Here is a 15,558-nt window from a genome sequence, read left to right on the forward strand (position 1 = left end):
GGGAGGAGGGGAGAGGGGCAGAGGGAGGGAGAGAGAGAGAGAGTCTTAAGCGGGCTCCACACTCAACACGGAGCCCGAGGCAGGGCTCAATCCCACAACCCTGGAATCACTACCTGTGCGGAGATCAAGAGTTGGACACTCAACTGACTGAGCCACCCAGGCGCCGCCACAAGCACGCATTCTTAACCTTCACTATGTCTAAGGTTTAAGTCTTGAGGGTTTTCCTTTTTTAAAAACAACTTAATTTTTCACATATACTAGTTTAGAACTTTGACTCCCTTCAATAAGAAGCTTGGAGGGGATGCCTGGCTGGCTCAGACAGCGGAGAGTGCAACCCTTGATCTCAGGGTTGTGGGTTTGAGCCCCATGTTGGAGGTAGAGATTACTTAAAAAAATAAAATAAAAACAGATTTCGGATTTTTAAAGATCTGGTGAGTTATTCTGTAGTGTTTCAGTTAACAGAGACTTTGAAAATAGCGTTATTAAAGAAGGGGGACACTGTTCTTATGCACTGTGGGGTTTTGTTTTGTTCTTTTAATCTCAAATGATCTTCCAAAAATAAGGGCAGGAACAACTGAAGTTTGTTTTGTGCATCGTTTTATGTTAACCTTTATTGAATTTACAATAGGGCATCAGGCATTTAATCTGAATCTCCTAATTTTTATAGATTAAATCTAAGGTTTAAGCTTCATTAGAACGGCAGAAATACTGCTTATCATGGGTAAATAAAAAATAAATGTAAACATTCCCAACTCTTCCCGTTTAAGAATTATCTTTCTGGGGGTGCCTGGCTGGCTCAGTCCGTGGAGCACACGACTGTTGATCTTGGGGTGGTGTGTAGAGATTACTTAAAAATTAAAAAAGATAAATAAAAATATCTTTCCAGATGCTGATTTGCTTAGCCAAAGTTATGTTGTGGTTCAAGACTTTGCAGATAGCTCTGTTTCACAGAGAGAATATGAACATGGTTTTTGAAAAGGAGAACATTGATCCAACTTTGTGATTAAAAAAATGATTTGTTTATTTGTTTGTTTGTCTGTTTGTTTGTTTGTTTGTTTGTTTGTTAGGGGAGGGAGAAAGAGAGAATCCCAAGCAGGGATCTCACCAACCATGACATCTTGACCTGAGCCAAAATCAAGAGTCTGACGCTAGGGGCAGCTGGGTGGCTCAGTCGGTTAAGCGTCTGACTTCAGCTCAGGTCATGATCTCACAGTTCATGGGTTTGAGCCCTGCGTGGAGCCTGCTTCAGATGCTGTGTCTCCCTCTCTCTCTGCCCCTCCTCTGTTTGCACTCTGTCTCTCTCTCTCTCTCAAAAATAAATAGTTATTAAACAAAGAAAGAAGGAGTCTGACGCTTAACCAACAGAGCCACTCGGGCGCCCCCAGAACTTTGTGATTTTTTAATAATAATCAGGACTGGGGTGCCTGGATGGCTCAGTTGGTTGAGCATCTGACTTGGGCTCAGATCATGATCTCGCGATTCATGAGTTGGAGCCCCCTGTGCTGTTAGCACAGAACCTGCTTTGGATCCTCTGTTCCCCCTTTCTCTGCCCCTTCCCCACTTGTTTTCTCTCTCTCTCTCTCTCAAAATAAATAAGCAAACATTAAAAAAATTAATCAGGACTATTGGCTTCAGAGGCCATTGGGGAAGATGATGACTATTCACCGTAAAAAATACAAAATTTAAAATTGTATTCGTTTATGTTCATGCTTGCTTTCAGATTTCTTAATGCTCAAAGGGCAAGGTGTTCCTTCAGGCTTGTATGATAGTATTTCTTTGATCAGCATCTGCTAGGATCTGCTCTGGGTTTGGGCCCATCCTGTGACTTCAGCAGGGCCTGCCATCTGGTGACAGATCATAGTTGATTTCTTTCTGTTCTTATGAGCACAGGTTGTGGGTTACCACCTGGTAACACGGGCCGGGATGGCCAAGGACCAGGGATAATGGGATCACTGGGTAGGTAGGATTGTACTGTTACTAAGGCACATGATGACAACCTTTTCAGATAATTATAAAAAGAAATCCTCGGGGCACCTTGGTGGCTCAGTCAGTTGAGCGTCCGACTTTGGCTCAGGTCATAATCTCACAGTTTGTGAGTTCGAGCCCCGTGTCAGGCTCTGTGCTGACAGCTCAGATCCTGGAGCCTGCTTCGGATTCTGTGTCTCCTTCTCTCTCTGCCCCTCCCCCACTTGTGCTCTGTCTCTCTATGTCTCTCAAAAAAAATAAATAAATGTAAAAAAAAATTTTTTTTAATAAATAAAAAATAAAGAAATCCTCATATCATCCTTACCAGTGCTGTTCTTTGCTTTCATTAGGAACCTCACAATTCTCGAGTGTGAAATGGTTTAATAACCTTTTGGGAGTGGTAAGTGATTAAATAAGCTATTAGTCGAAGTGCCTTCTTAACAAAGTAAGAAACCAACAAATCGAAGCGACAGGGACATTATTCTTTAAAATGTCAGAGAATCTTGATGCAATGTCCAGCATTCTGAATGACCAAACCGGCTTTATGTGGAACTCGGGGCCAGCGGGTGCGGCCTGTATTATCTCAGCACAGATCAGGCAACCATTACAGATATGCGGACAGACAGGTGTAACTTCACACGCCAGAGGCTCCGGGGACTGCTGTACGGAAGGACAGTCCGAGCCTGGCCCTTCCTGTAGGATGAGCTCTCTTTCCCTCCAATTTTCCCTGGGACCTCCCAGCTTTTGTTGTTATTATAACTTCATATAAAACTTCCTATAACTTCATCCCAATTCTCTGCTCGTGGAGTAGCCGAAGCCTTGCAGTGAATTCCGGTCTCGCCATTCCTTCAACACTGGCCACAGTTTTCCAAATTTTGCTCTGCTTACTATATTCCTCTTCAATGCACTTCCGAAGTTGAGGAAACGATACATTCTATAGATCACTTCCAGTTCCAGAACAAAGGTTATTTACAAGGGGCAACAATGGGTGGTTTGGAACAAGGATAAAAGGAAGTATTTTGTTTCTGTTTTTTAGAGTTTTACCAAATGTTCAATTGTATTCTTAGAAAACAGAATTAAAATTAGAAGGAAAAAAAAAGGCACAACCGACTCTTTGCTGTCCCTTCAAGCCCAATCCTACAGATGTGCCTCTCTTTCTCCTGCTCCCTCAATTCTGCACAGACGTCATGTCAGTGCTGCGACCCTGGACTGATTGAACTCACCTGCTGACACACCTGCCTCCCCAACTAGACCTTGAGCATCTGCTTTTGCTCGTCTTTCCCACCTGTGTCCAAAACGTGGCCTGGCTCACTGCAGTCACAGATGTAGTTAAGGAGCCAATCGCTTTTTTTTTTTTTTTAAAGTTTACTTATTTATTTTGAGAGAGAAGGAGAGAGCGTGGGAGAGAGGGAATCCCAAGCAGGTTCCTCCCTATCGTCACAGAGCCTGAGCCGGGGCTTGATCTCACTAACCGTGAGATCATGATCGGAGCCGAAATCGAGAGTCGGATGCTCAACTGACAGAGCCACACAGGCGCCCCAGGAGTCAGTCACTTCTATATCAAGGCCATGGTCTAGTTAGAGAATTGTAACCTCTCATGTTCCCTCTTTGCAGGCATAGCCTTCTTGGAGACTGGGACACGTAAGTACAAATGTTGGAAAGGAACTGATTTTCCTATCGGTCCCCGACCCAGTGCAATGATCACCGAGACATGGGGTGATGACCGGAGCTCAGAGCCTCGGGCAACTTTCAGATGCATTTAGAAGTCTCAGTCCAAGTGGAGACACCTTTCTATCTACTGGAAACAAGTTTTTAATTTGGGAGAAAGAGAAAGGCCCTATTGACATGCATATCACAAGATGTTTCATGAATAGAACTACAGATGAGTTGAAGAGAGAGACATCCCAGGGACAAGGGCTCTATCAACTCAGTCTGTCACCCCCCTCAGAAAGCTCAGTCTTATCTTTTCTCCCAAATCCCACTCATTGATTGAGCCCATCTAGTGGCGTCTCTGATATCCTCACTGACCTCTCTTCCCATAGGCAATTTTCTCCAGTCCATGCCCTTCTTGTTCTAAAGTCCACTTGGGCTTCTGAGACCCTTCTGCCACATTAACCCCAGGTTTGTACCCCCAGAAAAGAGCAGAGAGTTTTCAAATGGCCTCGAGGACAAGCCAGCTGAACCCTGCTTTGGAGGGAGTGACTTGGAGCAGGGAACAACAATCACCTGAGGCCTTCAGGCCTTAGGGTAAAAGCCCAGAACTTGGCAGTGGAGCAGATCTCTGACGGTGAATGCACCCATTCAACTTTAGACACGAGGGGACTCAGCCCAGAGAGGCCAGGTGACTTGCCCACCGTCACACAGCCTGCACATGACCTTGCAGCCAGGAGTAAAGTGCCCTCCACACTCCATAGCTCTGTGTGCTTGTCTTCTTCAGCCCCTTTACCTTCTAGGGAATATTCTGAGAGTGTCTCTGAAGATGCAGACAAATGTCTGCTTTGGGTAAAAAGCCATTGGATGAGGGCTGTCTGGATGGCTCAGTCGGTTAAGTACCTGACTCTTGGTTTCGGCTCAGGTCATCTCACGGTTTGTGAGTTCTAGCCCCGAGTTGGGCTCCATGCCGACAGTATGGAGCCTGCCTGGGATTCTCTTTCTCTCCCTCTCTCTCTGCCACTCCCCTGCTCTTTCTTTCTCCCTCCCTGTCTCTCTCCAAATAAATACATAAACTTTTAAAAAGCCATTGGGTGATTTAAACATAGGTTTAAAAGTTACTGTTTTGGTAAGGTAGGAAACTGCAGTATTTAAATTAAAAGCCAATGTTATGGTTTTAGTTCCAAATAGACTAAGATTGACTGGTAAACTGTTTATTGCAGACACTTGTAAGAATAAAAGCTAAGGATGGGGGGAGGCTGGGCGGTTCAGTCAGTTGAGCCTCCAACTTTGGCTCAGGTCATGATCTCATGGTTCCGGAGTTTGAGCCCCACATCCTACTCACTGCTGTCAGTGTAAAGCCCGCTTTGGATCCTCTGTCCCCCTCTCTCTCTGCCCCTTCCCTGCTCATGCTTTCTCTCAAGAATAAATGAAATATATTTTTTTAAAAGCCTAAAAGATAAGGACTAAAGAGTCTTGACATTAATTTATATTTTCCCATGGGGCGCCTGGGTGGCTCAGTCGGTTAAGCATCCAACCTCAGCTCAGGTCATGATCTCATGGTTCATGAGTTTGAGCCCCACATTGGGTGAGCTCGAGCCCCGCTCTCAGCTCTGAGCTCTCTCTCCCTCTCTCTCTGAACCTCATTGGATTCTCTCTCTCTCTTTCTCTCTCTGCCCCTTGCTCATTCATGCTCTCTAAAAATAGTATGTTCCTTAATTTTACATTCATTATAGTCTAAAACTGGGGCCTATCTGTGTATTTCTACGTCTCTCTATGTCGCTTTGGGATGTGTGTCCCTATTTGGTAGATGACAATTCTCTTCCAGCACACATACTTTCTTTCCTTTGGAGAAGTTATGACATTTGTTCCTACTAATGTAAGCAAAGAAATAATGTTTTGGTGGGTTGGGGCCTCTGTGATGTGCCAAAGAGAGGTAGTTGGCTTCGAGGGCTGGCCCCTGGCTTTCTGGGCTCCTGCTTTGCTTGGACACCTGGGAAACCCTCATTCACTCTTTACCAAGTAGCAGGGGACCTAGAGGAGTGGAGGGAGCAGACCTAGTTGATGCCCTCCATGCAATTCTCTCCACTTACATCATAAGCATGGGTTACCCTCAAAGATCTCCAAAATTCTGGGTTTTTCTGATTCCTTTAGTTTTCCTAGGCTTCTTGCCAGGGATGCCACAAACTAAATCAGTCTACCAAAAGATTTTATAGAGGGGCACCTGGGTGACTCAGTCAGTTGAGCGACTGACTCTTGATTTTGGCTCAGGTCATGATCTCGCGGTTTGTGAGATCGAGCCCCATGTTGGGCTCTGGGCTGATAGCGCACAGCCTGCTTGGGATTCTCTCTCCTTCTCTCTCTCTGCCCCTCCCCTGCTCGTGCTCTCCCTCTCTTTCTCTCTCTCAAAATAAACATTAAAAAAATTAAGGGTGCCTGGGTGGCTCAGTTGGTTAAGCGCCGGACTTTGGCTCAGGTCATGATCTCACAGTTCATGAGTTCAAGCCCTGCATCGGCTCTGTGTTGACAGCTCAGAGCCTGGAACCTGCTTTGGATTTTGTGCCTCCTTCTTTCTGTGCCCTCCCCCCACTCATGCTCTCTCTCTCTCTCAAAAATAAATAAAAATTAAATTAAAAAAATAAACATTAAAAAATTAAACAAAAGAAATAAATAATTAAACAAAAAACCTTCTCAGTCCCTGAGATATCTATTGGTGAGAAAATATTTTATTTTTTAAATTAAATTTTATTTTAATGTTTTTAAAATTTATTCTTGAGTGGGGGGGGGGGGGGGGAGACACAGAATCCGAAACAGGCTCCAGGCTCTGAGCTGTCAGCACAGAGCCCGATGCGGGGCTTGAACTCACACAGACCGTGAGATCATGACCTGAGCCGAAGCCGGACGCTCAACCGACTGAGCCACCCAGGCGCCCCGGATGCCCGTAACTTTCAACCAGACTCCTCTGAGCCTGCAGAAACGGCCCATCCGTCCTTGTTAAGAACAAGTGCTATCTTTCCATTCTCTTCCTACAACTAGAACCATTGATCTAGCCCTTCTTTTTCCTGAAGCCTCGCCCTCTGAGCCACCGGCTCTGGGAAGAAATTGGTAGCCCCAAACGACCCAGCAAAAGGGCCACCCAAGTCAGAGATGCGGAAGTAGTCAGTATTTATTAGAGCCGTAAAGTGCGGCTGGCTGTCTCCCTTTCCCGATAACGACAACAGCACCTATTGTCACTGACGGCTTTCCCCGGAGTAAGGGGATCTGCCCGACCCTACCTAACTCAATTTTTCCCGTTCTGGGCTCTTCCCCATCGTCGCTCTCTTCACCTAGGAACGTGTTCAAGAAATGTGATGAAAAAGAAAATGTGTCCAACTGCATCCAGTTGAAAACCTCAATTATTAAGGGTATTAAGAACCAGTCGATAGAACAATTTCCAGGTAGAGAACCATGGCTTAATCATATAATGCCTAAGAAAGATCCTGTCAGAATAGCGCGGTGCCATGAACCTAGAGAAATCCTTGCAGTAAATGGATTTAGAGAAATCCTTGCAGTAAAACTTACTATTTTTTAGACAAAGGGAAGGACCTTTTTATCCAACCCTAAGGTTACTCCACAAATATCCTTTTATCCTGGTGCCCCAGCAAGTTGATAAAGGAGCCATCACATTTGTACTCAGTTGAGCAAACATTATGTGTCCAGGCTTAACGTCTCCTGGAGCCAAGCTTTACCCTGTTGCAGTACGTACGATCGTTGCAATCATGGCGGAAGGAAATCAGCATTTTCTGTGTGTGGGAATCATGAAGATATCTGCAGAAGATATTGAGTAAGTCAATAAAGCAATTAGCATTAAAAACATCCATTATTTAAGTGACGGTCTGTGGCATAGGAAAATATATAAATGAGCCTCAAAAGAAATACACTTGGACAAAATGTGGATAATAGTGCTATATCTTGTGTTTTTGTTGGTGTGTCACTGCATGAAGCCAATACTTCTGTGGTTATGCTCAGTAAATTCAGTGGATACTAAAAAAAAAAAGAAAAAAGAAAAAGAAAAAGAAAAGCAGCGTTTGTTATCACCTTGCTTGGAGACAATGCAAACAGCTCTGTCTACAAGACAAGGTCACTTTCCTTAAGACCTGTACCTTGGGGGCGCCTGAGTGGCTCAGTCGGTTAAGCATCTCACTTCGGCTGGGGTCATGAGCTCACGGCTTGTGAGTTTGAGCCCCATGTCGGGGCTCTACGCCGACACCTCAGAGCCTGGAACCTGCTTCGGATTCTGTCTCCCTCTGTCTCTGCCCTCTCCTGCTCACGCTGTCTCTCTCTCTCAAAAATAAATAAACATTAAAAAAATTTAAAAAAACAACAACCCGTACCTGTCTCCTCTACTAGCCCCCGGGCTATAACTCCCCCAGAAGACCTGCATGACCAACTGGGAGAAGACATGTGGGAGTGAGTTCTCGGGATGCTGGAGCCAAGCTTTACCCTGTTGCAGTACGTACGATCGTTGCAATCATGGCGGAAGGAAATCAGCATTTTCTGTGTGTGGGAATCATGAAGATATCTGCAGAAGATATTGAGTAAGTCAAGAAAGCAATTAGCATTAAAAACATCCATTATTTAAGTGACAGTCTGTGGCATAGGAAAATATATAAATGAGCCTCAAAAGAAATACACTTGGACAAAATGTGGATAATAGTGCTCTATCTTGTGTTTTTGTTGGTGTGTCACTGCATGAAGTCAATACTTCTGTGGTTATGCTCAGTAAATTCAGTGGATACTAAAAAAAAAAAGAAAAAAGAAAAAGAAAAAGAAAAGCAGCGTTTGTTATCACCTTGCTTGGAGACAATGCAAACAGCTCTGTCTACAAGACAAGGTCACTTTCCTTAAGACCTGTACCTTGGGGGCGCCTGAGTGGCTCAGTCGGTTAAGCATCTCACTTCGGCTGGGGTCATGAGCTCACGGCTTGTGAGTTTGAGCCCCATGTCGGGGCTCTACTCCGACACCTCAGAGCCTGGAACCTGCTTCGGATTCTGTCTCCCTCTGTCTCTGCCCTCTCCTGCTCACGCTGTCTCTCTCTCTCAAAAATAAATAAACATTAAAAAAATTTAAAAAAACAACAACCCGTACCTGTCTCCTCTACTAGCCCCCGGGCTATAACTCCCCCAGAAGACCTGCATGACCAACTGGGAGAAGACATGTGGGAGTGAGTTCTCGGGATGCTTGACCCATGGCCAGACCACAAAGATGGGGAGCTCTCCTGAAATCCAAGATTTAACGCCCTGGCAAGTGCCCTAAGAGATGGTGTGACCTCAATACCTGGATGGCTCCTAGAAGCATGGAGAAGGTTACGACCCAGGCTAAGTGAATTGACACGCCAGAATGGCCGACAGTGGAGGCAGTGGGACAAGGTGCCATATGGAGCTTGTGGCACTTGCCAGAGCAAGGGCCATAATGAAGGCCTCTGGGGTTCTGGAGCCAAAAATGCAGACGGCAACTTCCCTGGAGCCTCATCCAGCAGGGGCCCAAGATGACAGTGGGGGAGGAAAACATTCTCAGGTGGGGGATATGCCCGGTCATCCACCTGGCGGAGAAGGCAGAGTGGACGAGGGTTAGAATTCACACTGACCTACGGCACCGGGGAATGGCCTGGCTGGCCGGTGAGGGGCCTGGAAGGTTGGGGATGAGGAGATGCGAAGTGGATGGGTGACTGGGAGACTATGCGGGTGGCTGTATCATGTTAATGCCTGCCAGACAGCATCCATCATGGAAGGGCTAACCGACGAAGACAGCTGACGTTGGCCAGCCTCGGTTGTTGGCCACCCCGGGACCGGCACAACTGACACATGAATAAGTGTGGCCAAAAAATAAATAAATACAGGGGCGCCTGGGTGGCTCAGTCGGTTAAGCGGCCGACTTCGGCCCAGGTCATGATCTCATGGTCCATGAGTTCGAGCCCCGCATCGGGCTCTGGGCTGACAGCTCAGAGCCTGGAGCCTGCTTCAGATTCTGTGTCTCCCTCTCTCTGACCCTCCCCCGTTCATGCTTTGTCTCTCTCTGTCTCAAAAATAAATAAACGTTAAAAAAAAAAAATTTAAAAAAATAAATAAATAAATAAATAAATAAATACATAAAAGTGGCCACCGTCGTAGAGATGGAGCTTGTCAGCATGGACTGACGACTTGGGAAGGCTGATTCAGCTGCTGTCATCACTGAGTGCCCGCCCTGCCTGTCAGACGCCAGTACTGGGCCACCTGCAAGGCATCATCCCCGAGAACTCCGGCCAGTCGGCCACTTGACAGGAAGTTGAGAGTTTTCATAGGAATGGGCATCCTGGGTCTGAGTTTGCTTTCCTCCCTGCAGGCCCTCGGGCAGCACCACTCTCTGGGGCTCCTGGAGCCTCTGGCCCATTGGCATGGGGTGCCACAGAGCACAGCACCAGACCAGAAGACAACCCCCCCCCCCCCACCGTATATTGAAGGAAGTGCAGGAATGTGTTCATGACTGGGGTGGGGTGTCGTCTGGCTGAGTCACACATGGTACTTCCAGAGGCTGCCCGGTGGAGGGGGTGTTGGGATGGTCTGCGGAGGGGGTGAAGTCCCAGCTTGGAAAGTGTGCTCTGTAAAGATGGGCACAGTCTTCTGATTCCACAGCATACGCTCAGTACTGAAAATAGTCTGGATGCTGTCTGCAATTCAGCAATTTGAAAGCTAGAGCAACCTGGTCAGCTTTTCTCTGAACATCATAACAGCATTTAAAGAGTCTCCCTCATCCCGCCATGAGAAAGAATGAAATCCCGCCGTTTGCAACAATGTGGATGCAACTGGAGGGTATTGTGCCGAGTGAAATAAGTTCAGTCAGAGAAAGACAGATGGCATATGTTTTCACTCATAACGTGGAACTTGAGAAACTTAACAGAAGACCAGAGGGAAAGCGAAGGGGAAAAAATAGTTTCTAACAGAGCGGGAGGGAGGCAAACCATAAGAGACTCTCAAATACAGGGAACAAACTGAGGGTTGATGGAGGGGGTGGGGGAGAGGGGAGAATGGGAGATGGGCATCGAGGAGGGCACTTGTTGGGATGAGCACTGGGTGCTGTATGTAAGCGATGAATCACGGGAATCTACCCCCAAAACCAAGAGCACATTGTACACACTGTATGTTAGCCAATTTGACAATAAATTATATAAAAAAAAAAAAGTCTCCCTCATCCCAAATACTGACACAATGGGTCATATGTTGTTTTGGAGGGGTGCCTATTGGGGAGGCGTGGAGGGTGTGTGTGTGTGTGTGTGTGTGTGTGTGTGTGTGTGTGTGTGTTAAAAGCAGGGAAGAGGCAGGGTTGTAGGTTTCATGTTTAGCAGCTATAAAGTCTAGTTCCAGCTACTGCTCTCAAAGACTGCACAGTCAGTGCTGCTGACCTCAGCACAGTGTCCCCTCAAGTCTCAAGGTTTGGGGGACAATTCAAGTGAATACATTGCCCTAAGACGTTCTAAATGAGGGAGCCCGAGCCTGAGGCATCGTTAGAAACATCACAGTGTGGGGGTGGGGGAGCCCCTGGGTGGCTCGGTTGAGTCATGACTTCGGCTCAGGTCATGATCTCACGGCCTGTGAGTTCGAGCCCCGCATCGGGCTCTGTGCTGACAGCTCAGAGCTTGGAACCTGCTTCGGAATCTGTGTCTCCCTCTCTCTCTCTGTCCCTCCCCTGTTCGTGCGTGCTCTCTCTTTCTCTCTCTCTCAAAAATAAATAAACATTTAAAAAAATGAAAAAAAAAAGGGAACACCACAGTGGGTGCAAACGATACAGTCAGACATCTGTTTAGAAAGGTTCTGGAAATAAGTGGAGACAACCTACATAAGGCTGCTTCAGGTCCGCCACCTTTTGAGGATTTGGGGACAACGACGCATGATGGAAACATGCTTTCTGTGTTCAGTTACTGACGACTCTTAGGACCGTTGCCACTGAATCGTCTCCATGGTGTAGGGCAGATGTTTTCAAAATATGTTTCCTCAGGGGCCCTGGAGTAGCTTCACTTTCATCTGCTTCATATGAACAGGGGGCAAAGCAGATTTTGTTCCAGGACTGACAAAACCCAGAAGCCATGGGGGGAGGGAGGGAGGGATGAACACGAAAGAAATGCTCAAACCAGTGTCATAGTAAAATGATTCTACAGAGAAATGGTGGAAGGAATTCATTGTTTCACGTAGCAGGGCTCCCCTGCTCCCGTGTTACATGTTTGTATAAAAGAAAAGAAATCTGCTTCTAGAATAGATTTTGCAACTCAAAACTTGGATTTTAACAGGCTGGAGAATTTTTTTTTTTTTTTTTGGAATGTATTGACCCCTAAAGAGATTATTTATTTATTTTTTTTTTGCCTGGAGTAACTTCACTTGAAATTGATGTCTATTTCTGGGAGGGGTGGGAATTAACCAGCACACTCTGGAGTGTAGACCATCTTCCCTTTGCAGAGGACTCAAACTGGCCATTCTGATGTAGGAGTACTATAACGCCAGAATGTAGCCTGCAGAGAAATACATTTTGTTTAAAAACAAGAAAAACAACAAAAAAACCTCCCTTCATTGAAATCCTTTTCTGTTTAGTAGAAACTTCCCAGGGCCACAAAGGCTTAGCCTTCGGGGCTGCAGATCAGACTCCAATGCTACCAGAGATGGGGAGGCAGGAACTGCCTTCAGGCCTGGGGACAAACCTCTCAGGAGCCCTGAAATTCAGGGAGGGCCCGTCCAAGGAAGGCAAATTCATTCAGTCAGCACAAATAGTACTATGCATTTTAATCTTTGAAGCTTTAAAAATAATACATTTAATTTCTTGAAATTTCTGAAGAGGTTATAACATATATGCATGTTTCAAGAACCTAAAAATATAAAAAGACATGGTGATGGGCCTCCTACCACCTCCCTTTTTGCCCAGGACCCCTAACCTTCATAGTTAGCCCCTGTGGGTGTTTACGTATATGCAAGTAAATACACGCGCACACACATACACGCATGCATATAGGATATATATATTTCTCCTTCACCCCTCTCCCATTTAAAAGTACAGGTGGCAGAGCTCCTGGGTGGCTTAATGGGTTAAGCATCTGACTCTTGATTTCGGCTCAGGTCATGATTTCACGATTTGTGAGACTGAGCCCTGAGTTGGGCTCTGCACGGCAGTGGGGAGGCTGCTTGAGATTCTCTCTCTCCCTCTCTCTCTTTCTCTGCCCCTCTCTCCTTCTCTCTCTTTCTCTCTCAAAAGAGATAAATAAACATTAAAAATATACAAAAATGAAACTATATATGGTAGTGGCACCTGGGTGGCTCAGTTGATTGAGCATTGGAGTCTTGATTTCCGATTAGATCATGATTCCAGGATCATGGAATTGAGCCCCCGTGTTGGGCTCCGTGCTGAGCATAGAGCCTCTTTGAGATTCTCTCTCTCTCTCTCTCTCTCTCTCTCTCTCTCTCTCTGCCTCTCTCCACCTCCCTTGCTCTCTCTCTCTCAAAAACAGTACAAATGTTAGTATACTAGGCACAGTGTTTTTTGTTGTTGTTTGTTTATTTGTTTTTAAATGTTTATTTCTGAGTGAGAGAGACAGCGCAAGCAGGGGAGGGGCAGAGAAAGCAAGGGAGACAGAGAATCCAAGGCAGACTCCAGGCTCCGGGCTCCGAGCTGTCAGCACAGAGCCCGATGCAGGCCTTGAACCCACAAACTGTGAGATCATGACCTGAGCTGAAGTCTGTCACTTAAGGGACTGAGCCACCCAGGTGCCCCTCTACATCGAGCTTTATGTTGCCTCTCTGTATAAGAAGGAAAACGAAGCTACCATTAAATGGATGTCTCTTAGGAGGCAACATATATTTCTAAGCAGTGAAAATGTCATGGAGTCTCCTGAGAAAGCAGATGAGTAACCAAAGCATGGATTTCACTAGAACGGGGTGGGGTGGGGGTCAACAAACTTTTTCTGTAAGGATCAGATAGTGAATGTTTTAGGTTTCATGAGCCATATGGTCTCTGTCACAATTTCTCGACTCTGCCCTTGTAGTTAGTGTAAAAGCATCCACAGACAAAAAGTAAATGAACGGGCGTGACCTGTTCGAATAAAACCACTTTAAAAATGAACAGGGGGCTAGATCTGGCCAGTGAGCCATAGATTCCCAACCTTTCGATGAGAGAAGCAATGCGAAATGCTGTGCTGTGTGTTTCATGTAATCAGCTACCGCCCAACATGCACATCTGTGTTGTACATTTCACATAACGTTGTTGGGGGCGGGGGGAAGCTGAGTGATCAGCAGTTATACTTCATGGAGAGAAGCAATAATTGTATTGTGCATCGGGTGCTACATGCCCCCTGATGTGGGAAGAAAGGTGTGTTAACAGCTATTTATTTTTCAGAGATAAACTTACCACGTTGTGCTCTGTTTTCTTTATATAACCTGCTGAGGGGAATGAAGTTAGGTGCATTACTTTCTCATGTAACATAGATCTTTGTGGATGTGTAATTCTTTCTTTGACCATCTTGCTCTAATTCCACCTCCCCCCACCATGGTTATTACTTTTCTTTTTTTATTTTTATTTTTTTACGTTTATTTATTTTTGACACAGAGAGAGAGCATGAACGGGGGAGGGGCAGAGAGGGAGGGAGACACAGAATCCGAAACAGGCTCCAGGCTCTAGGCTCTGAGCTGTCAGCACAGAGCCCCACGCGGGGCTCGAACTCACAGACCGCGAGATCATGACCTGAGCCAGAGTCGGACGCTTAACCGACTGAGCCACCCAGGCGCCCCTGGTTATTACTTTTTAATTGTGTATTGAAGCTGGGGGTGTCTCACCATATCTTTTAATACTTAGTGTCTCAAAAATCTAGCACTGACTGTGTTGTCCTCTTGAGAAGGAGACCTGAGTTACTAGCAAGGGTATCTCACTTAGATGAAATTTACATATGTGTATATGTATGTATGTATATGTGTATGTATATATATTAACATATATTTCTATTAATATATATTTCTTAAAAAATTTTTTTCAATGTTTATTTTTGAGAGACAGAGACAGAGTATGAGCAGGGGAGGGGCAGAAAGAGGAGACACAGAATCTGAAGCAAAATCCAGGCTCTGAGCGGTCAGCACAGAGCCCCTTGTGGGGCTTGAACTCATGAACCATGAGATCATGGCCTGAGCCTAAGTCGGACACTTAACCGACTGAGCCACCCAGGTGCCCCAATATATATTTCTAAATAGTGTGTTCATTTAACTTGCTTTGGTGAAAAACAAACAAAAGCCCCGAGTTTTCAGTAACTGTATCTCACAGAGAAAGGAAATTCACCTCTGTGGACTATATGTTTCCTGCAACCTGGTTGGACTGAAAAAGCTGAATTAGTTGTAATTTTGTCTTTCCTAGAGACAAAACTTTTAGGTGTGTAGACCATACTTTTTAATATATTCTCCTTGCAGAAGTGAATCATTTGGGAAAGCATTTGGCTACATATTAAAAAACCCAACTAGGGTGGATGGTCCAAAAGAGGTTAATTTTTATCACTTAACAAGGTGTCCAGGAGACTCAAAAACCAAGCCCCTTCTTTCCTTTAGTCGTGCCATTCTTATAATGTGGTTACCATCTTCATGCTCGAACCTCATGGTTACAAGATGGCTGCTGCATCATCAGCCTCATAATTGTGTCCCAAGAAGGGAGAAGTGCCAAGGACACAAAACATTTTCCAACCAAGTCTGTTCTTTTCAATTAGGAAAACAGCAGTGTTCTGGAAGCTCCACGCAGAAGCCCTCTATAATTTATCTCTTATACCAGAACTGTGTCATATGGCCAGCTCTAGCTGAGAAGCAAGTTGAGAATTCTGGACACAGTGCTACCCTGAATAAAAATTTGGTTTAGTTAGTAAGGAAAATGATGACAATGGATACTTTATGGGCACCATATAGTGTTTGTCATGAT

At 45.5% G+C, this 15,558-nt stretch overlaps 1 pseudogene; it reads left to right on the plus strand.

Moving 5' to 3' along the window:
- The first annotated feature begins 6,762 nt into the window (after positions 1-6,762).
- On the plus strand, positions 6,763-7,517 carry LOC102951003 (annotated as a pseudogene).
- Positions 7,518-15,558: the final 8,041 nt, after the last annotated feature.

The sequence above is a fragment of the Panthera tigris genome, chromosome A2, assembly GCF_018350195.1.
Source record: "Panthera tigris isolate Pti1 chromosome A2, P.tigris_Pti1_mat1.1, whole genome shotgun sequence".
Classification (NCBI taxonomy): Eukaryota; Metazoa; Chordata; class Mammalia; order Carnivora; family Felidae; genus Panthera; species Panthera tigris.